This window comes from Macrotis lagotis, chromosome 6 (assembly GCF_037893015.1).
Source record: "Macrotis lagotis isolate mMagLag1 chromosome 6, bilby.v1.9.chrom.fasta, whole genome shotgun sequence".
Taxonomy (NCBI): domain Eukaryota; kingdom Metazoa; phylum Chordata; class Mammalia; order Peramelemorphia; family Peramelidae; genus Macrotis; species Macrotis lagotis.
In genome coordinates this window covers 55,034,797-55,056,977 of record NC_133663.1, presented here as the reverse complement: position 1 = coordinate 55,056,977, position 22,181 = coordinate 55,034,797, and the positions used below count along the sequence as shown (strand labels likewise).

The 22,181-nt window shown below is 42.7% G+C and overlaps 1 protein-coding gene across 1 annotated transcript in view; it reads left to right on the top strand.

The window, feature by feature from the left end:
• The first annotated feature begins 8,065 nt into the window (after positions 1-8,065).
• Positions 8,066-22,181, top strand: part of RASA2 (RAS p21 protein activator 2) — a 144,632-nt gene continuing 130,516 nt past the window's right edge. The window contains exon 1 of the mRNA XM_074191182.1: positions 8,066-8,153. The gene's annotated coding sequence lies outside the window, so the exon portion shown is untranslated. The remainder of the gene's footprint in view (positions 8,154-22,181) is intronic.

Below are 22,181 nucleotides of genomic sequence, written 5' to 3'. Positions count from 1 at the left end.
TATCTATGCTTCATTTTAAGCTTGAGAGCCTCACATTTTACAGAGCATAAAACAAGAGAATGAACAAATAATGAACAAATTTCTGATGATGATAACAATTCCAATTAAAGCAAAGCATACACATAAAAACAGACTAATTTCTACTCAGGGCAAATCAGGTACAATTGAAAATTTGGACATCTATCTAGTATACCTCCCTCTATCAGCTTGTGAGCCCCATCCTCCACAGGTCTTTTTGGAATCTAGTTATAGTAAACATTAATTGGTATCCTTGAGGGTTTGTATATGTTTATACAATATATGTATATATAGTCTACATATATGTAGAGTGAACACATCTATATGTAATATATGCATAAATACAGTTTCTTGTGTATGTATACCCACTTTCTTATATTACTGTATTAATGGGGATATGCATGCATGCATTTCTGCATCTCTAAAATGGCAGGTACTCATCAATGTCTAGGATAGAATAAATCAAGCAGCCTAAATTTAAAAATGAATAAACTGGGGCGGCTAAGTTGCTCAGTGGATAGAGCACCAGCCCTGGAGTCAGGAGTACCTGGGTTCAAATCTGGCCTCAGACACTTAATAATTGCCTAGCTGTGTGGCCTTGGGCAAGCCACTTAACCCCATTTGCTTTGTAAAAAAAAAGAAACAAACAACAAAAACCTAATAAAAATGAATAAACTGAGGCTTTATGTTTATGTTTATGATCATTTCAGGACTTTAGTGGATCTGTGACTTCATCAATGTGGCTACCCCCTCCACTGGTGCAGATCACAACCAATCCATGTCTTTCCATCTTGTGCAATAATGTTTTGTGTCCTTCCATAAATTCTCTTCTTCACAGTCTTTTTACATTTGGGGAGCACCAGAGTAGCTTCTGGCTGTCCTAGCTCACTCTATATGACAGACCCACCTCTTTTCTTTTCTATCATACATTTCCTGGCTAATGTCCTTTATATTGTTTTAGATGCCTAAGCCATTAATGGAAATGTGCTGTACTTTACTTAGGTCTATCCCACATCTTTCCATTGCCCTTTGGGTAACCCAGTTTGGTCTTCCTGATTCCAGACCCAGCTCTCCATCCACTGTGTCATCTGACTGCCCCAGGATAGGCATAACTCAGAGATTTTGCAGGTTCAGCTCCAGTCCACCACAACAAAGTATAGGTAGTCTTGAGCTTCAAGGAGCAATATAATCCACAGGACTCAGCCTCGGCAACTCCCAGAACTTCTCAAATGTGGGCTTCATTGAGGAAAAGAGCAGGACAACTAGAGAAGAGCCTCAGAACCTGAGACAATAGGTAAAAGATAAAGCAGGGCACAATCCATTCTCCCTGGAGAGCTAGAGGACAATGAAGGGAGGGAATGAAAGAACACCTCCATCAGGTAATCATCAGAGTGACAGATTCACTGTTATAATTGTAGATTAGATGAATATTCTTACTTATATTGGCTATACTGACAAAAAAGAATTTAACATAAAAAAGTTAAAACTTCTGATCCATCTTAGAGAAACCAGAGTAAGACTAGGGAAGGAGATCACCCTGGTCCCCCCAAAGCAGCCTTACTGACCTTATCATCATTTCCTGATAGGACTTGTTCCACCTAGACTCATAGGATCTTATAAAGGTGATGGTAAAAACCTGAGAATGTGGACTGCTGTCCTAGAAAGTGAATTCCAAGTTACCATCATTTTCCAATCTTTGATAGGTATTTGGCTAAAATACCATTAGAGCCTGTGGTACAACTTGAATCTGATTTGGGTGATAAAGACTATCCTTGGGATACATCCAGTTGAGCTTGAAATTCTCCAAGAAAGTTGTTGGTGTTAACAGAAAAGTGGTCTGGTATGTTCAGACCTCCAACCCTCACTAGAGTTTCATTACTGATTAGAAATAATTCTCTTTTAAAAAATTCTAGCAGAATATCAAAAGCCTTAAGCTGACCCCCAATAGCAGCACATTTGTCCACCCATGAAGTCTTACAGGAAGAGGCTTACAGGAAAAAGACAAGAGGTTCCAGTGATCATCACAGGAGCCCTAACTGCTCATTCTCTGTGCTGGATCCTCAGTTATTTGACTGGGGGGACCCCCAGGACCACAAATGTGGAAAGATAGATTGAGATGGGAACTCAACAAGAGCATGGTTCTGGTTTCATTGCATGGGTGGGATATGGGATGTGTTTGAGGTACAACCCACAGAATCCAGCTCAATGATTCCAGACCATTCAGGAAAGACTGGAGGATTCTTCTGTGTCTTGGAGAATCTCAGTAACCATCTCAAAGAATTGTTGGTAATGGCAAAATCATAAAATTCTCCTTTTGTATCACCCATAGTAGCTGTGTTGTTGTCCACTTAGTTGTATCTTACCCTTTGTGACCCCAAGGACCTCATTGTCCATGGGGTTTTCTTGGCAAAGATACAGAATAGATGCCAGTTCCTTCTCTAGCAGAATAAGGCAAAGTGAAGTTAAGTGACTTGACCAAAGTCACACTGCTAATAAGAGTCTAAGATTAGACTTGACTCCTGGACCAACACTTTAACCACTGTGCCACCTAGCTACCTCCTACTGCCTAAATAGGAAGCTACCACTAGCATCTAAGAAAAATAGAAAGATATGGATGTGTGTCAACTACTGACAAATCAAAATAAAATCAATATATATATATATATATATATATAGAGAGAGAGAGAGAGAGAGAGATATCAATGTATAAATAATAAAATCAAAATAAAAAAGGACTAAAATGGACTAATGTAATAACCAATGGTTGCAGGATTCCCTAGATTGTCTGTTAGAAAGCCAGTGGTTTTCAGTGTTAAATCTGTAGAGTGGATATTACCAGATTCCTTTGTCTGAGAAGACAAGGTCAAGGGTCTTATGAGTTAGCTGACCAGCAAAAAGTTAACCCTTTCAAGGTAATTAAAAGATGTGGCAACAAAATAGGCTCAGGGAATTAATGGAGTCTATGAAGTTTATGAAGACTATTCTATGAAGACCTACTGTCCCTTGAGAGTTAGTTGGACTATCTAATGAGCGGGTAGAGAGAAATGATAGACCCTCACCTAGGAAAAGGCTGAGCAAAAGAGTTTGTTCTCCAAGTGCACAAAGACTTTCTAACTTAGAGATGGGCCCAGAAAATGAATGGAATAGTAGTGTCCTCCTGTGTCAATGGCCTGCTTCCCCTCCTGGCATGAATGAAACTTCCTTGGAGAACAGGGAGAGAAGAAGCTAGAGATGTCTACTCTGCCTCCATTCAAGCCATACCCAAAAAGCATCTTCCCCACCACAGGTACTCCACATGGGCCTTCCCCATCCCATTCCCCACTCAATACTCTCCCACAAATACATACAACACCTGTTGGGGAATCAGGCACAAACTGAGAGAATGATAGTGGTAAGTTAAAATAATTAAAAGAAATGCTAGATTTCAGTTAGGGATTATTGAAAATTTATATTTTTTTCTAAACAAGTCTATGGACATCATGTTAAGAATACCTGAACTAGGTGATGTAGTGGATAGAACACCAGCTCTGGAGTCAGGAGAACCTCCGTTCAAATCCTGCCTCCGACACTTAATCCTTACTTAGCTGTGTGACCCTGGAAAAATCACTTAACCCTGTGGCCTTGCAAAAATTAAAAAAAAAATACTTGAGCTGGACTTAATATAAAATTTTATTGCAAATTAGGGGAGATCAAATAGTAAATTATAGATTATAAAATCATAGAATGTGAAACCAAGGAGAGATCTGAAGAATCATAAAGGTACCATGGTTCATAGTGGGAGAAGGAGCAACAGGATTGGGGAAAGAGAAAATTTCCTTCCTACTTCTGTCCTCTGATGGAAGCTTTTCCACTCTTCCAAAAAGGGAAAACAGGTATTAACGTATCTTTGCAGTTCATTGGTAGCAATACCACTTCTTTTATCTGCCTCTTGCTTTGCAGCTGAGGGAACTCTGAAAGAAGAACCAAATCCCTCAACATCCTTATAAGGATATAACAACCCAAGAAGAGACCCTCCAGAGACCAGAACCTAGAGGAGCTAAGCCATCTAGCTGCCCTTGGAGTTTAGGACAGCCTCTGGCATACAGTAGATGCTTAATAAATGATTATTGATTTTATCTTTGGAACTCTTGTCCTAGACATCCATAGTAGCTAACCCTAGACATCCAATAATATTTCACCCTGGCCATCTTCTTACCATCTGCCATCCTAACATTCTGCATCATCTTCTACCTCATGTTCTAGAAACAATAATCAAATCAACTTCTCTTTAATCTTTGAAAAGATGTGTCAATTAACTAGGGCAGGTGGATGGTTCAGTGGAGAGAGTGCAGGGCCAGAGTCAAGGAGACTTCCCTCCAAATCCTGAATATAGATACTGGCAGTGGGATCCTGGGTGAGTCATTTGACCCTGTTTAACCTCAGTTTCTCATCTGTAAAATGAGTTGGAGAAAGAAATGACAAATAACTCCAGTATCTTTGCCAGGAAAACCCCAAATGGGGTCAGGAAAAATTGGATGTTACTGAACAACAAGAACAGATAGTTAATTATAGATTATAGAACCAGGGAAATGTTAAAACTGGAAGACTCAACTAATTCAAACCTTCGTTTTGTACATCAGGAAATGAAGACCTTTTAAAAAACAATCTGCTGACTCAGTGCTCTTCCTATCATTTAGTGTGTTATGATGCTCCAGGAACCAGCTGAGTTGGGTTTCAGGGAACCCTACCATGAAAAATGACTTTTACATTTTGATGTGGTAGAAATGAATACTCACAGCCCAGCTATGTGATGGGTGTAGTCCAAACCTAGAAACAACTGTAGACCGTCTGACAGTGTCGCCTTCTTTCCAACTTGGCTTGAGCTGTGTCTTGAGCCATATTAGATCAAAAATTTTAAATAACCCCGATCTAGCCGGCTTAAACTGCTAGGGACTCCACTGACAGGGTTCCTCTCCATTCAGATGGATGAAAGTGTAATTTTTAATGGCCCATGGTAAATTAATGAGGGTGATAAGAACAAACTTTCAATTTATAGATTGCTGCTGAATGGAGTTTAAAACTACTAAATTATCAAGGCCCCTTTCCTGCAGTTCCTTCTTCAGGAAAATGAGTGAATGGGATAAGATGACCTCTAAGATCCCTCTCAGTCTTAACTTTTTATGATGAGATTATGAATCTAAAATGAGAAACTACCTCTTCCCAGCGAGAAGAAGCTACCCTGGCAAGGAGGGATCTGTGAAAACAAAAGGGGGCCAGAAGAGAGTGGAGAGGGTTGTTTTGCTAGAATTGAAAAGGAGTGTTTTGTAAAACAAGGTTGCAGGTATAGGTGGGAGCCAATTTGTTAAAGGCATTGATTTCATTGATTAATTTTTTCTGTTATTTTATAGTCAATGGGAGCCACCGAGGAGTTCCATGCAGTGTTCATTTTCTGTATTGGTAACCCTAGGATTAGGAACTGTAACTCAAAAGCTTATTTGACTGATTGATGATAAGGGTTGACTAATCAATTGAATGGAGAGGGGAAGGACTAGAGAATGTTAGAATGGTCCAGGCAATAACTGATGAAGGTCTGAATTGCATTGAGAATGGAAAGCAAGGGACAAATGGAAGAACCTGAGAAGGCAGAATTCAGAGGGCTTGGCAAAGGAAGGGACAGTAGGAGAGGGAAGTTTCTTGCAAGGGATGATTGAGAGAATGATGGAATCAGCAGAAATGGGAGATTTTGAGTATGGGCAAGTTTGGAGAGGTGATAAATTCAGTTTTGTAGTCAGGGCAAAGTGGGGTAGAAATATTCAGAAGGAAAAAAGTAGAGTGGGGAATTACATTTACAGAAGGGCAGTAACTGAAGTTATGTTGATTAGATTGCTAGAAATAGAAGCCAAGACCAACATCAAGGCCCTGGGGAATGGGCACATTTGAGTGGGCAGAAGAAGACAGGAACTTCAGTTTAATACACAGCCCTACCAAAAGCTCTTCTCTTTCCCTGAGGTGTCAATTCTTTGAAAATAATGAAATAATGCAGAAGATGAAAAAAATACTGGGGTGACTGTACAGTATATGTTGGTGGACAAAGAGTGCAAAGGTTATGAAACTAAAATAAAGTCCAATTTTTTACTATGCAATGAGTGAATAGATTGTTAGGAGGCAGTGCAACTTTCTGCATGACAAAAGCACAGGACAGGGTTAAACTTACTGAATGACTAAAAAGCAAGTTAAGAAATAGGAAAAGGAGTAGTAATGAATGGTTGCTCATCAGAATGGAGGCCAATGAGCTTTAAGTGCATTCATTAATGATTTGAGGAAGGAAGTCAAATGCAAAGCTGATGATGCAATATTGTTCCAGTTACCAAAGAGCATGAAGAAATGACAGAACTCTAGAAGAATTTAAAGACAATAGGGAATGCAATAAAGAGATGTAAATCTGATTTTCTTAATTGTGTTGGAATTGAATTAATAAGCTTTCAGAAACCTAATTTTAGTGGACTGTTAAATTTACTATTACTTAAGTAGTTCAGTAGCAGTAATAGAAAATTAAGTGACTTAAAGATTTGTACAGTGATCATTTAGACATGACTTCAAAAAAGTGAAGATGAATTTCTGGATGACAAACTTATCAACAAACATTTATTAAAGCATTTATATAAATAATTTGCAAAATGTTAGGTAGGTTCTATTATCACCCTCATTTTACAGAGTTAGAATAAGTGGAGGCAGGCAAGAGTGGTTAATTGACTTACTCAGGGCCACAGAGCTAGTAAGGGTCTGAGGTTGGATTTGAACTCAGATGTTCCTGAATCCAGGTTCAGCACACTGTCCACTAGGCTGCATAGCTGCCTCTGTTATGGTTGCTGGGGATCCAAATACAAAAGTGAGACAGATAGTTCCACCCCCCCAAGGAGCTTGTTTTAGGGGAAAAAGAAACTATAACCTGTTCATGTTAAGTAAATACCAGATATAGGAAGAAGAATAACCAGCATTCATATAGGCATGCACATGTGCATATATGTATATAAAATTTCTAAAATCTACTGCTTTCTTTGTCCCAGGAAACTATATATCACAATTGTTGATTTCCATATAAAAAGTTTCATTCATTTTTACCCACTTTTATAAGGTTATATGGCCCCACCCACAAAAGTAGGTAGGTTGGCACAGTGGATAGAGACCTGAGATTGGAGTCAAGAAGACCTGAGTTGGAATGTGACCTCAGATACCTCCTAGCTGGGTGACCCTGAGCAAGTCACTTAACCCTGTCTGTCTTAATTTCCTCATCTTTAAATGAGCTGAAGCAAGAAATAGCAACCCACTCCAGAATATTTGCAAGAAAACCCCAAGAGGGGGTGATGGGGTTGACTGAAAACCAGTTTAGATATAGATGTATCCATCCATACACCATCCATCCATCTATCCATGAACCCATCCTTCATCCATCCATCCATCTTCCATCCATCTATCCTTCATCCATTCATCCATCCATCCATCCCTCATCCATTTATCTATCCATCCTTCATTCATCCATTCTCCAACCTTCATCCATCGTTTTCATCCACCCACCCATCCTCCATCCATCCTCCCCCCGCCCCCTCGGTCCTCCCAACTTTCCCACTGTCCGGGCTTTGCCGGGGCTGGCACGCCGAGGGGCCAGGCTGGGTTCTGGGCTGGGGCAGTGTGCATGTTCCGGCCCCCATCCCAGCCCGCATCCCCGGCGGGGTGGCGCCGATGGATCACAAGTCTTTATTAAGCGCCCTTTCCGACGCCGCGCCGTTCCGAGGGCTCCAGCTCCCCGGGCTCCCCCGCCGTGGAGGGCCGGGGCCGGGGCCGGGGCCGGGGCCGGGGCCGGGGCCGCGGCCGCCCTCGGGCTGGGCGGGGCCGAGGCAGGGCCGGGGGCGCGGCGGAGGGGCGGGGCCTGCGGGCGGGGGCGGGGCCGAGGCTCGGGATTGGGCGCGTCCCGCCGCGGGCCCGCCTCCCGGCCGCCGGGCCTCTCCGGGCTACGCAGGCGGCGGCGGGGCCGGGCAGCGCGATGGCGGCGGCGGCGGCGGCGGCGGCTCCTGTCGGCGAGGCGGCGGCCAACGGCGCCGTGACCGAGGCCCGCGACGCGGAGGTCCGCGTGCTGCAGAGCCTGCGCGGCAAGATCTGTAAGCGGGGCCGGGCGGCCGGGCGGGCGGCGGGCGCAGGCTGCGGCTCCGGGCTCCGGGCTCCGGGCCCCCGCCCCGCCCCGCCCGCCGGGCCGCCGCGCCGGGCCGAGGCCTCGTGGTGGGCGCGGGGCGGGCGGGGCGGGGCGCGGCGGCTCCCTGCGCGCGCAGCCAGTGGGGGCGGGGGCTCCGGGCCGGAGGGGACCCCGAGCCCGGCGCAGCGGCGGCCTTGCCCTTCTGCCCTCTCCCTGGGCGGCAGCGTTCCTCTTCCCCTTCCTCCTTAATTGGGGATTTCTTTGTGCCCGTGTCACCTGTTTTTGGTTTTTGCAAGGCAACCGGGGCGAAGTGGCTCGTGCAAGGCCACCGGCAAGCGTCTGAGGCCGGATTTGAACCCAGGTCCCCCCGCCTCTAGGACCGGCGCCCCCTTGTCCCACTCTCTCTTCTCTCCCAGTGGCCCCTGGAAGCCGGGCATCGGTTTTCAGCCCGGCGCCCGCCCGGCCCCGGCCCCGGCCCCGGCCCCCCCCCCCGATCCCCCCGGCCTCCCCCGGCCCCGGCCCCCCGCCCGGCCCCGGCCCCGGCCCCCCGCCCAGCCCCGGCCCCCCGGCCCCCCGGCCCCGGCCCCGGCCCCGAGCTGCGATCCCAAGGCGCAGAGCTTGGAGACTGAAGCGCCGGCTCCGTGCCTGCGCTGTGGCCGAGGGTCAGAGCCCACGGCGCCCCGAGGCTGGCCCCGGGCGAGGCTGCGGGCCTGGCACCCGGGGATGCTTTTCTTCAGATAGGGACCCCCGGAGCCCCAGAGCAATCATTACTTCAGGTTCCACAGCTGGGGATGAGTTCATTTTTGTGCGGGAACTGAGTGTCAGAAACACAGAAAGCCCGGCCACTGCGCATAGCCCACTTCTTCCCGGCTTCTGTCTCAGCCCCATGGGGTCCTTAGGCAGAATATTGATACTGAGACTTGGGCTCCAGGCTGCAAGCAGAGAGTCTTGCATAGCATTTAGTAGCGTGTCGCATGTTGTAATGCTCCATGACAGGGATCTGCAGAATTGAAACTTTTGTTTCATGGTCTGGGGGGGATACTTAAAGCTCTTTTTTTATTTTAGTTTTTTTTAGGGTTTTTTTTTTTTGCAAGGCACTGGGGTGAAGTGGCTTGCCCAAGGCCACACAGCTAGGTCATTGTTAAGTGTCTGAGGCCGGATTTGAACTCAGGGACTCCAGACTCCAAGACCGGCGTCACCTAGCCACCCCTAAAGTTCTTTTTTTAAAAACTGGGACTTTACCACAATTTTTTAGATTTTTAAAAAATTTTAAAAAAGATTAAATCATCTTTGCCATACAGACCCGGACAAGGGCCCTTGGCCTGATGTCAGCCACCTGCTGGAATTGTAATTATCACGGTTAGAGTTACTGTTCCACTCCTATTCCATCTGAGACATCAGTCATCTGGGCGCTTTCAGAAATTTATAAAGCAGGCTGTAGAATGCATGTTTCATTGAAAAAGGAAGCCCTGAAGTTCTCTTCCCCCCCCACCTTTGTTTTTTTTTCTTTATAAAACACAAACTTTTTTTCACAGGCTTAGCACAAAAGTGGAGGGTTTATGCCTACTCTTATAAAGCAGGTATCTGCCCCCACTCTGCTTTTATGAGGCTGAGCCACTACATCCCTCAGAGTCTTGAGATGGTCTGGGGAGTCAAGTTTGAGGATGGGTAGAAGGGGATGGGGGTGCAGAAAGTGAACTGTGGGGTCCTTGAGCAGATCGATTGGAGGAGGGAAATGGCTTCACTTTACACTCACTCTCTTCTCCAGGGGGTCATCCTAGGAAATCCTGGCCTAGCAGGGCAGCCGCTTCAGCCCACAACAACCCTGTGAGGCAGATGAATCCTGGAGCACTTTGTGATAGGCACTGTGATGATCACTGAGGGTGCCAGACTCAAGTGAACCAGCCCCCTGCCCTTCAGGAGCCCTCCTTCTGATGGGAGAGAATATGTGGGCCGGAAGGTCCATGGTGATCAAGTGCCAAGTCAGCTTGGATGAGAAAGAAGGTCTTCAGGTTGGAAGGGACCTTAGCACCAGTTAGTCCCTCCCCACTTATTTTTTCTAGATAGGAAATTGAACCTCAGAGAGTTTCAAAGACATGGACAATGTTACAGGTGGTGTCAGAGCCTTGATTTGAAAGTCTGGCTTGGGCTCCAAATCCATTTCTCTACTACACTGACTAACTCTAGTAGAATAATTCTCATTTAGCAGATGAGAAAAGCAGGTGCTTATTGAGTATATAAATGACTTGCCCATAGTGACACAGTGTAATACTTTCAAACTGCACATTTGCCTTTAGAAGAATTCTATGGCTGTTGAAAAAGAAGAGAATCTAATCTCCTGCTTTCCTCTTCCCACCCCTCCAATCTCTACTATAAATCATCCCTTAGATAGGAGGCTGGATCTTCCTTTAAAAGACTGAACATTTTTACTACTTTCCTTTGAAACTCATTCTAGTATTTAATTTTCCCATATAAAAGTTGTATTTTAACTAGCTCTGCTAGATGTCCTATGTGGATAAGGATTGCATCAGGTGAAGAGTTATTTGTTTTATATGCTGGACTTCCTCTCCAAAAATAAAGCAATCTCGCTCTCTCTCTCTCTCTCTCTCTCTCTCTCTCTCTCTCTGACACACACACACACACACACACACACCCCTTTTTTTTGTGAGCAGAGTTGGAATTATTTTAGTGGTAAGGTCGCAGATCCCTCCTAAGAATGCATATCATTTACAGCTCTTCCTTGTTTGCTACCACTTTTACTTTACTAAATTGCCCTTACATTAAACCAAAACCTTTCTCTTTAGTATTGTGGTGAGAGGAATCCAGACAGTATGATTTACTCTGGGTTTATACAAGGCCAGACCCAAGAGGGGTCAATGAGGTGGCCCAGGGAGAGAGGATTGGTTCTTGAGTCATGAAGACCTGAATTCCAGTCCTGTCTCAGAGACTTTACTAGTTGTGTCCCTTTTTCTCTTTACCTCAGTTTCCTCATTTGTTTTTTTAAAAAAAGAGGATAATAAATAGCACCTACCTTCCAGGGTGGTTGTGAAGATCAAATGAAATAATAATTGTGAAAGTGCCAAATACATTATGAGTGCTCTGGAAACATTATTGTTATTAGGACTGAATCTTTGGACATTCTAATTTTCAAAGTTTAGTTCACTATACCCTTGACCTGGAACTTTTACTACCGGAAGTCTTTATTTAAAAGGGTTAACTGAGAATAACTGTTGACCAAAGCACATACTCTGGGTCTGCCTTTACATAGCCAAGGGGTTTGAACAGAACTGGACCATTTCCTGAGGTGATGCCTGTAAGAGTACATGCTGCTGGACAGCTTCATTCTTTTTTTTTTCTCCCAAATATTTTTGGACACCTATCAACAAAGGGTTTATCCCATACAAAATTATGCTCCTGCTAGAACTGGTGACAAACTTTGCTCTAGTCACTAAACTTCCTTTGTCTTTTACATTACTTTTTTTTATACAGTCTTAGGAAAGAAGTTATTTGTTTAAGAATGGAGACTTTGGGCAGCTAGATGACACAGTGGATAGAGCACTGGCCCTGGAGTCAGGAGGACTTGAGTTCAAATGTGGCCTTAGACACTTAATAATTGCCTAGCTGTGTGACCTTGGGCAAGTCACTTAACCCCATTGCCTTAAATAAATTTTTTAAAATGGAGGCTCTTCATGGGTGTCACAGACCCCTTTGGTAGGTTTTTGTTAAGCCTGTGGACCTCTTCTGAGAATAATGTTTATTATTACCTACTTTCATCAGTGAAGGAAATGCTAAATTTCATTCAGAGTTCCCCACCACCACCAAATTTCAGACTCCCTGAAATCTATCAATTTAAGAACTCATATTTTGTAAACTTATTTTATTGCTATTAAATTATTTAATTTTGCTACTTGGTTTAAATACTAAGAGGTCTTACATGATTTTTCTCTATTTTTACTGCAGTTTTTAGTATAATTGCCTGCATCCAAGAATCATTTTGCTCTTGTGTTAACATTCAAGAATTTGATAGAAAAATTGTCTAAATAAAACTATTAACGTTTATTCATTTTTTTCTAAGTGTTCCAATCACTAACAAATTTTTAACCTGAATTTCTGGCAGCTCATCTTTATTTAAACATTTTAAGCATAGTATGTGTAAGCTTGCAGAGATACCAACAGCTGTTATTTGAGATTTTTTATTTCTGAGTTTTGTTACTTTTAGTAGGTTTATGTCTAAGTAATTAAAGCAGGACTAATTTTCATTTGTAGCTTGTGGAAATCTGCTAATATAATAAATTGTTAACTTTTGATTTTAAAAGTTTTTAGGGGCACCTAGGTGGTACAATGGATAGAGCATCAGTACTGGAGTCAGGAGTCCCTGAGTTCAAATCCAGCCTCAGACACTTAATAATTACCTAGCTGTGTGGCCTTGGGCAAGCCACTTAACCCCATTTGCCTTGCAAAAAAAAAACAATAAACCTAAAAAAAGTTTTTAACATGAAGGTGATTTTTTTAAAGAATAAAATATGAATCTGAAAATATTTTACCAAATTGTATCATTAGAAATGCAAGGAGGAAAAAAACGTATTTTCAAGTGAGGAATTCACCATAGAAGATGCTTGAAGAAACTGCTTCACCAGGGATCTTGGAAGAAAAGAGTTCCTTTTCAAAATAGCACAAAGACAGCTGCTCCCTAAAGTATGAGAAGGTTGGAATTGCTAGGCTTAATCCTGGACTTTGAGCCAGGGCACCTAGGTTTGAATTCCAGCTCCGATACACATTAGCTATATAACCATAAACAAGTCATTTATCTTCTCCAAGTCTCAGTTTTCTCATCTGTAAAATGAGGATAATTATTATATTACTATCTCAGGGTACTTGTGAGGAAAGTACTTTGTTAAACCTAGAAATCTCAAATAAATATGAGCTATTTTTAAAAATAAAAAGCTTTTTAAAGAGATTGTAAAATTAGTAGAATCAAAATAGAGGATCTCTGTTTTGTTGGTATTAGAGATATAACAATAATCTGACTTTTTTCTTAAGTATTATGACCTAACTGATGATCTTGTTGTTATTCTCTGCCCTCTAATCCATTCTACCCACAGTTGACAAATTAATACTTAAATGGCAAGTCTGACTTTGTCACTCTCTTATCTCTAATTTTCTGTGGTTCTCTATTACCTTTGGGTTAAAAGAAACTCTTCAGTTTAGCATGTAAAACTCTTTCCTATTTAACTCTAGTAGCCTCCCTGATGAGACTTTTCAAGTTAGTTCCTTTCACAAACTCTTCATTCTCCTTCTTGTCTAAACTGAGCAGTCCCTATCCTTTTGTTGCTGGACTGGTGTTCTTCGGACCAAGAATGGACTCTCCTCACCCCCACCCCTCTGATCCTTGAACTATTGAAAATTTTCCCAATTCCCTTAGTTGCTAGAGGGTTCTCAATATCAAGTACCTCCTGCAGACAGGGTGCTGTTCTCAGCTCTGCAGATGAAAGACAAACTCTTGAGGAGTTTGCAGACTGTTGGTAGAAGTAGCATTGAACAAAAGTAAGTGAAAACAAATTAAAAGCTAAAGATTTGCCTCTGCTTCCTCTCTTCCCTTCACCTCTTCACTTTCTTCATAGTTGCTGGGAACCTCTTTTTTGGGGGGGGGTTGTTTTTTTGCAAGGCAGTGCAGTTAAGTGTTTTGCCCAAGGTCACACAGCTCGATAATTATCAAGTGACTGAGGCAGGATTTGAACTCAGATCCTCCTGACTCCAGGGTCTAGGATCTCTGAATGGTGAAATCCTAGGATCTTTTTTCATTTGTCATCCTTCTTAACAATTTTCTGCAATGTAACCTTTGACCCTGCTAACACCGTCTCCTCCTGGATACTTGATCCTCTCTGGGATTGCGTGACTTCTCTCTCACTCTTCTCTTACCTCTGCTTTGCTTGATGAGCCTTATCAAGCCCTCTAGCTTTGGGTATACTTGCCAAGGCTCTTTCCTAGGCTCCCTGTTCTTCCTTTCTCTACACTTATCTCACTTGGTGTGACTTGATAATTACTATCTATCTAGATATCTTCCATATCTATATATCTGACCCCAGTCTCTCTCCTGAGCTCCAGTTATATGTCATTGTTGAACATTTTGAACTGGATCTCAGTTTGCACAAACCTTTTTAACTCAGCATATCTAAAACAGACCTCATCTTTCCCCTCTAAGCACAACTTTTCAATACTTCCCTATTTCTTTCAGAGACATCATGGTTCTTACAGTCTGACACACCCAAGTAGTGATATTCTTTTCTCCTCACTCTTATTCATCACATATGACCAGTCGCTAGCAAGGTCTTGGCAGTTTTGCCTCCCTGAGGGAGTCTCTGCACCCTTCTCTCTACTCATGTCCTTCTTTACTAGTTCAGACCCTGAACTACTGTGATCTGGGCCATCCAGTCCAGTGAATGTGATTCTCCTACTTCTGTTAAAGAGACAGTTCTGCCTTCAAGGATCTTAGAATCTAAATGGGGAGACACCATGCTAAAGAAGGGGGGAAAGGGGAGTGGAAGTGGGGCAGGGGGCTGGATACTGAGGTCTTGTTCCATGGAGTTGAAACCAGACTGGACAGCGGGTAGAGGCTCCTGTCTGCTCTCAGTAAAGAAAGGCATTGGGAGGAGTTTGACCCTTGATTCTCTAGTCCCCCAAGAGAGGTGGGGAAGAGGCTGAGGGAGATGCTGCCAATCAGGGTGGCAGCTTGTGAATGGTGGTGAGTTTGGACATGAGGGGGCTACCTGAGCTGAACCAGCAGGGCAGCAGGGGCAAAGTAACCAGGCTGCCCTGGCCCTCAGCTCTCTGCAATCTGTTTGGTCCTGATCCTTGATCAATCAGCCCATCAATCATGTGCATTTGTTGATGTCTTGTGCCAGGTACTATTAAGCTTGGGAATACAACAAAGCAAAACTGGGACCCTCCCCTCTGGCTTTAAACCTTGTCAGCCTTTTGTCCATATTATTTTCCTTTATGAACCCTAAGTTTCTACCAGTGAGGCCTTTTTGCTGTTTTTTACATACTCGGCGCTTGGTTCCCACAGCTCAGTGCTGGTTGTCCCTGTGTCTGGAATTCCCTCGCTCCTTCCATCTGGCTCTTAGAATCCCTAGTTTTTAAAAATTAGACACAGTTCAAGGGCCACTTTCTCCAGGATGGTCACTTGAGCTGTGTCAACCGTCCCCCTTCTCACCCCCCCCCCCCAAGAGTCACTCACTTTTCTCTTTGAATCAACAGCCCTTATTCTGTATCAGGGGCTGAATTAGTGCTCACTGACTAAAAGTTTGAATTCCAAAGTAATTACAAGAGAGAAAGAAAGAATTCTATTAATCTACTGGCCCAGAGAATCAGGCTAGGTAGTATAATGGAGAGTCTGAGATTTGGAGCTGGGGACCAGGATTTAAATCTCAAACAAGTCACTTAAGCCTCTGGGTTTTGGTTAAAATTATCTCTCAGGCTCCTTCTTTTCTGGAGGAAGGGGAGTTTGTCCTGTGATTTGAAGAAAACTCAAGATCCCCAGGAGATGAGGGGGAGGAGACAGTGGACATTTGAGATAAGTGTATCATGTATGAAACAGGCAGCAAGTCAGTCTGATTGAAAGAATTTTGAAGTGGAATAATTTGAAATTAGGTTGGAGAGGGAAGTAGGCGGGAGCTCTCTAGTGAACCTTACTCTCCTCCCCTTGCAGGATTAGACCAAACTCTGTAGCATCTTGTGACCTCTCCTCCTTTGCTCTGGTCATGGAGGATAAGGTGAGCCTTGCCAGTTCCAGTCCTTTATTTCCATAATCTCATCCGCACCTCTGTCTTTCAGGATTTTTTCCCCTTAAAACCTTCCTTCTGTTTCTCTGTTTTCAAACTCTCCCTAATCTACTGACTCTTTTCTCAGTTGTCCTTGGACATATCCAACTCTCTTCCATCCTTTAAAAAACCTTCACTTGATTCCACTTGTCTCCTTCAAACTGACATCCAACTCTCTTCACTTTCACAATCTAGGAAAAAAGCAGTTTATACTCATTTTGCCCTTTCTCACCTTCCACTCACTCTGCTTTATATCCTTTTCAGTAGAAACAGACTTCTCTAATCTTCAAGGGTTCCCAGGACTCCACTCCACTCTTACTCACCTCTCCATAGCCAGTCATTCTTTGCTAAATTCAGTGGCCTTTTCTTAGTTCATTCATCCTTTTCTGTTGTGTTTGACCTAGTTGACTGTCATCTCTTCCGGAGATGCCTTTCTCCTGGGTTCCCTCATATAGCTGCTTTCTTGTGGTTCTCTTCCTACCTATTGGATCATTTCTGATTGATCTCTTTTTGGCAGAAGCATCTGTAGAAAGTTGAATTTTCTTTATTAGGAGGCATACTCCTGGATCTTCTCTTCAGTTTCTCCACTTTCATCTTGGGGATTCTATCAGCTATAGTTAAGTTCATTGTAGCTGTTTATATTCTCTGTTGTATATTTTGCCCGGAGGAGGCTCTTCAGTGCTTGTTGATTGAATTATCATCTCTTAGGGATTCACCTGGTGTCTCTAGACAGAGAATTTCCAAATCTATAAATGTCCATCCTGCCTCAACATCTGAACCTGAAGGCTCCATAGACCTCTCGTACTTGGTATGTTCAAAACCAAATTCATGGTCTTTCCCCCACAGCTTTCCTATTTTTCTTTCCCCGCCGATTTCTTTTGAAAACATCATTCTTCTAGTCCCTCAGGTTTGTAGTCTTGACTTATGGGAGCAACTATTTGGTCTGGAGTCAGAAAGAACTGATTTTATATCCATTCTGAAACATTTACTAGCTCTGTGATCTGAACAAGTCTCTTCACCTCTCTGTCTCAGTTTCCTCAACTGTAAAATGGGGATAATAATAATAATAATAATACCTGCCTAACCAGATTTTTGTAAGGATGAAAAATAAGCATGTTGAAGGTGTTTGGTGCATCTTTGTTTCCTCCTTTCCCTGTTTACATTCAGTTTCTCTCACATCAATCCACTTCTCTATTCATACCATACCATTTTAATTCAGAATCTAATTGTTTCTCCCTTAATCATCCAGGCTTTCTTCTTTCCAGATCATCTCAAATTCTTTATTCCTAATCCACAACTCTGACTGGTTGACTGACCTGCTCAGGAAGCTTCGGCAACTTCCTATTACTTTTTTAATAAAATATAAACTCCCTTGTTTGATCCATAAAAAAAATCTTCCCAATGTGCCACAGCCTGTTCCCAGGCTTCCACATTTTGCTCTTGAGTCAGACTGCCCAACTCCTGTCTCCATATCTAGAATACTCTCCTTCATGGTTTCTTCCTCTTGGAAACCCTGGCTCCCTTCAACATTCAGCTCAAGTGCTACTTTCTGTGTCCTTCAAGAGATCTTTTCTGGTTGTCCAGTTCTTAGTGCTCCCCGTCCCCCACTAGTCTCAGTGTTTTTATTTCCTACTCTGGTGGGGTGTTCCTCTAGGAGACTGTTAGCTCCCTCACTTTGTATTTGTATCCACATGGTTCAGCAAAGTACCCGATATATGTTAAGGATGTGCTTGTATGATTGATTGGAGGATTTTCAATGCCAGGCTTGTTTGTAGTTTGCTTTGGAGAAGAGATGAGAGAAGCGATGAGTTAGGAGGCTCTTTTAATATTCCAGAGGGTGAGGAGGTTAGCTTAGAAATGGTACAAAATTGATGCAAGAGTCCAGAGCAATTCAAGACTGTGAGCCTGAGTACCTGCACAGGGCTAGTACTGCCTGCTGCCAGCAGCCTGCCCACCTGCACCAGCCTTTACGTGTTATCTCCTCTATTAGAAAGTAAACTCAGGGCGGCTAGGTGGTGCTTGGGGCTGCTAGGTGGCACAGTGGATAGAGCACCGGCCCTGGAGTCAGGAGTACCTGGGTTCAAATCTGGCCTCAGACACTTAATTCCCTAGCTGTGTGGCCTTGGGCAAGCCACTTAACTCCATTTGCCTTGCAAAAATCTAAAAAAAAAAAAAAGTGAACTTGTTGAAGATTAGAAGGGTTTGTAATCTTTTCTTGTCTCCCCAACATTTAACAGTCTGCTTGCCCATGGAAAGTGTTCAATTAATACTTTCTGACTGGTTGGCTGAATTCAGATCAGAGTATCCCAGATGGAGAGCTCACCTTTGCTCATTTGGCAGATGAGGAAACTCAGGCCAAAGAAGTGTTATGACTTGCCTTGCAGTCAGACAGAAGTAAAGCAGTAAAGATTAGAGTTGGGAGGGGTTTAGGAGGGACTGGTATTCTGTCCTGTACCTGGTAAGGGGGTCATCCTGGAAGAAATATCCTGGTGTTAGAGAAATAGATTCCAGATGAGAGATTAGGTCTGGGTGAACAGATTTAGGAATCACCGAAGCTTTGGGAACTCAATTAAGCATTCAGAGACAAAAGTGAAACTCTCCCAGTCTCAGTGATTTTACTTTTGAAGACAATAGGTTCACAGATAAATATGTGCAGAGTACTATAAAGTGCTATAAAGAGAGCTCCAAAAGGAAGCATTTTATTCTTAATAGAAAGGGCTTTTAATAGAAGATGGCCTCTGAATATGAGCCTTGATGAAAGCACAAGGATTCAAAATGGCAGATGTGAGAAAGGAGAACCTTCTAGGAGTGGCAAGGACAAGATGTATGCTGCTAGCCAAACTAAACTCCTTACGACTTGCTGCTCTCTTCTTAGTGGGTTGTCCACTCGAGGAGAGAAACTAGAAAAGAGTCCAGGACAGAGCCTACCAAGAGGATGGAAGAAAGAGTTGGAGGAGACTGAAAAGGAATGGTCAGAAAAGTAGGAGAGCCGCAAGAGAGAGAGGTGTCATGGAAGCCAGAAGAGGAGAGAGCATCTGAGACTGCCCAGTGATGAAGTGAAATAATTAAGGACTTGCTGAAGGAAATAATGAAAAAAAAATAGACTTTACAGCTAAAATATTTGGTGCAAATATTTTATTTAATTTTTCTAAACCACCTGTTAATATAGTCATAGGATCACAAATTTAGAGCTGGAAATCCTCTTAGAAACCATGTAGTCCTCCCCCCCTCCTTTTACATGATCTGAAATGCAGAGAAGTGAGCCACTTGAACCTCTTGAGAGCCAATAGATCAACAGAGCCAGGGTATAGCCCTGGGGCTCTGACTCCAACTCCACCAGTCATTTATTCCATTTTATAGTGACTTCTACTCTGTCATCAGCATGTGCGTATTGGCAACCAAAGCCACAGCACTTTTAGGGGCAGTGGCATTAAGGGCTGTTTGTCAGTGACACAAGTTTAAAAACAAGAGAAAGAAAGAAATATAATAAAATGGTAGCATAGTTTTCTACATGTAAAAAAGGTTAAGAAATGCATAAATAATTACTAGGCCTGCCCCTCTCCTCACAGGATGGGCTGGCAGAGTGTGACTCGGCGGACTGAAAGGTTGATGGGAGACCCAAGTGCCAGCTTCTCCTGCCCCAGAAAATGGACAATAAATGTGATGCTTTACCTTGACAAAGACCTGGCATTTGCTTGTGGAAGGAGGCTTAGAAGTTACAGCTTAGGAGTCATTGTACAGAAGACCAGTTCCTTCATTCAAGTGGTTTCTTCCCCCAAGAAATGTTGTAGAAGCAAATGAGAATTCCATGTTATGCTGAGAATGTTCCATAATTGATCAATCTTATCGGAACAAATTTGTGTTTTTGAAACACCTATTGCAGCTGAACTAACTGCACTTGCTAAAACTGAGGATTTAAAAAAAAACCTTAAGGGGCGGCTAGGTGGCGCAGTGGATAAAAGCACTGGCTCTGGAGCCAGGAGTACCTGAGTTCAAATCCAGCCTCAGACACTTAATAATTACCTAGCTGTGTGGCCTTGGGCAAGCCACTTAACCCCATCTGCCTTGCAAAAACCTAAAAAACCAAAACAAACAAAAAAAACCCCTTAAAAGCCCCTTTTATTTTGGTCTCATTTTTATTGATCACTCTTGTTTTTGTAACTAAGCTTTACCCTTAGAACCACTGGACTTTTCTATTTGTCCTATCACTGAAACAGCTGCCTGTCTTTTTTTTTTTTCCCTTTTTATTTGAGGCTCCATGACTTGCTTTTAGCTAGATTCCCAGTGTTTAGCAAAATGCTTGGTATATATGAGCTTTTTCTTTCATTCCCTTTTGGTGAATGTACCAGTGGTTCAAAAAGGCTGGACCTTGTGTGCCAGGAAGCAGTGGCTTGGTGGGGGGCTTGCGGGTACTGGAAGGAGCCCACAGGGAGCTCTTCTAAGGTACCTGCAGGGTATGAACTCCAAGCAGGATCAGACTGAAGTGGGAAGTGTGCAAGGTCTGCCCCCGGGGCGGGCAGGATGGGCAGCCCCAGGGCGCCAGGCTGTTCTTTCTGTGACTTGTAGTCCTGAGCTACACCTGCCATTTTCAGTTTTATGTTCTTTTGAGTTTGTTGTTTGGTTGTTTCTGTTGTGCCCAACTCTTTGTGATCCATTTGTGGTTTTCTTGGCAAAGACACTGGAGTGGTTTGCCATTTCTTTTTCCAGTTCATTTGATAGATGAGGAAACTGAGGTAAACAGGGTGAATTGAGTTGCCAGGAATACAGCAACTAAGGTTTGATTTTGGATTTGAATTCAGGTCTTCCTGTTTCAAGGCCCAGAACTCTTATTTCTTCTCCTAGTATTTTGCTTGAGAATAATCTTTAGGCTCAAGCTGTTGTTTTATATGACTTGGATGGAGTAATTGGTACCAGTTGGATGTTTTGTGAAATTCTGGCTCCATTTCCTCATGACCTGGGAGGTGCGGTTCATCTCCTAAGCTTAGCTTTGTAGGGAACAGGAGAATGCAGATCTGTTTTTAATCTTGAGAGCACACCTTAGAAAATTTTCATAACTGAGATACTTTTGCCCACTAAACATAGAATACTTTGCTTGATTCCCCATCTAGATGACCCCAGTTGTACTGCCTTGTTCTTAGACTAGTTCATTGGGCAACCTCTTAATTCCTGGCTAAGACATTGTTGGTAAAAAATCCCATTTCCTTAACTTACTGTACTCTGCTTCATGTCCTCTCTTGGCACCCCATTCTGGAGTTAAACAAAACAGGCTTACAGCGAATAGATTTCTATATTAGATCAATAATTTTTTAAAATGCTTAATATATGTACTTGGCATATGTTTTGTTGGGGGTGGGAAGAATAGTTTGTAAATGTACTCAAGGTAGATGTTCCTGACTGCCTGATATTCTGGGAAGGTATCTGTAGACCAAATTCATAGAATTTGTATATTTTCCCTTTTGACTATCCTGTTATGTATTCAAGGTGACTGCTCTGAAGTAGAAGGCATTAATTATGATCTCAGCTTTCTCTTCATACACTGTATTACTGAAGATTGGTATTTGTCTAAATTTCAGGTTGTTTTATTTTTCCCTTTCAAACCTTATTGAATGATGGGAGTTTTATGTGCAAAAATTTTTGTTAGCATGAAAATTTAGATGTTTATGCCAAGTGTCATAGTCATTCATTGTACTAAAAGCCGAGTGATAACTCAGAGATTACATTAATTGATGCATTTATACTTTTAATGGGTAGCTAAATTCATGCATTGTCTTACCAAATAGGCCATAATATGTGAGTGAAGATATATTAAATTGTTACAGTTAGTCACTACTTCAAAAGTTGTCTAGAAAGCTTCTCATTTTTTCTCCCAAAAGTATCTTTGAAAGCCTGAGTAGTTTGATTTTGGAAATATAGCAATTTTGCAATACAGTAAAAACTTAATGAGTATTTTATTATTTCAAAATGCACATATATATATATATGACTTAGCTTTGAGAAAGCTTCAATTAATATCTAATTTAGCTGCCACAAAATGCCTTGTTTGTCTGTAGTCTTTCATCGGTTCATAAGGTACTACTTGCCTCACCCTAGACAAGACCTTCTCCATCTAGCCAAAGTAAAATGATGATTGTGGCAGTTAGCAGATATAATTTTAAAATTACAGCATTTTGTTTTGG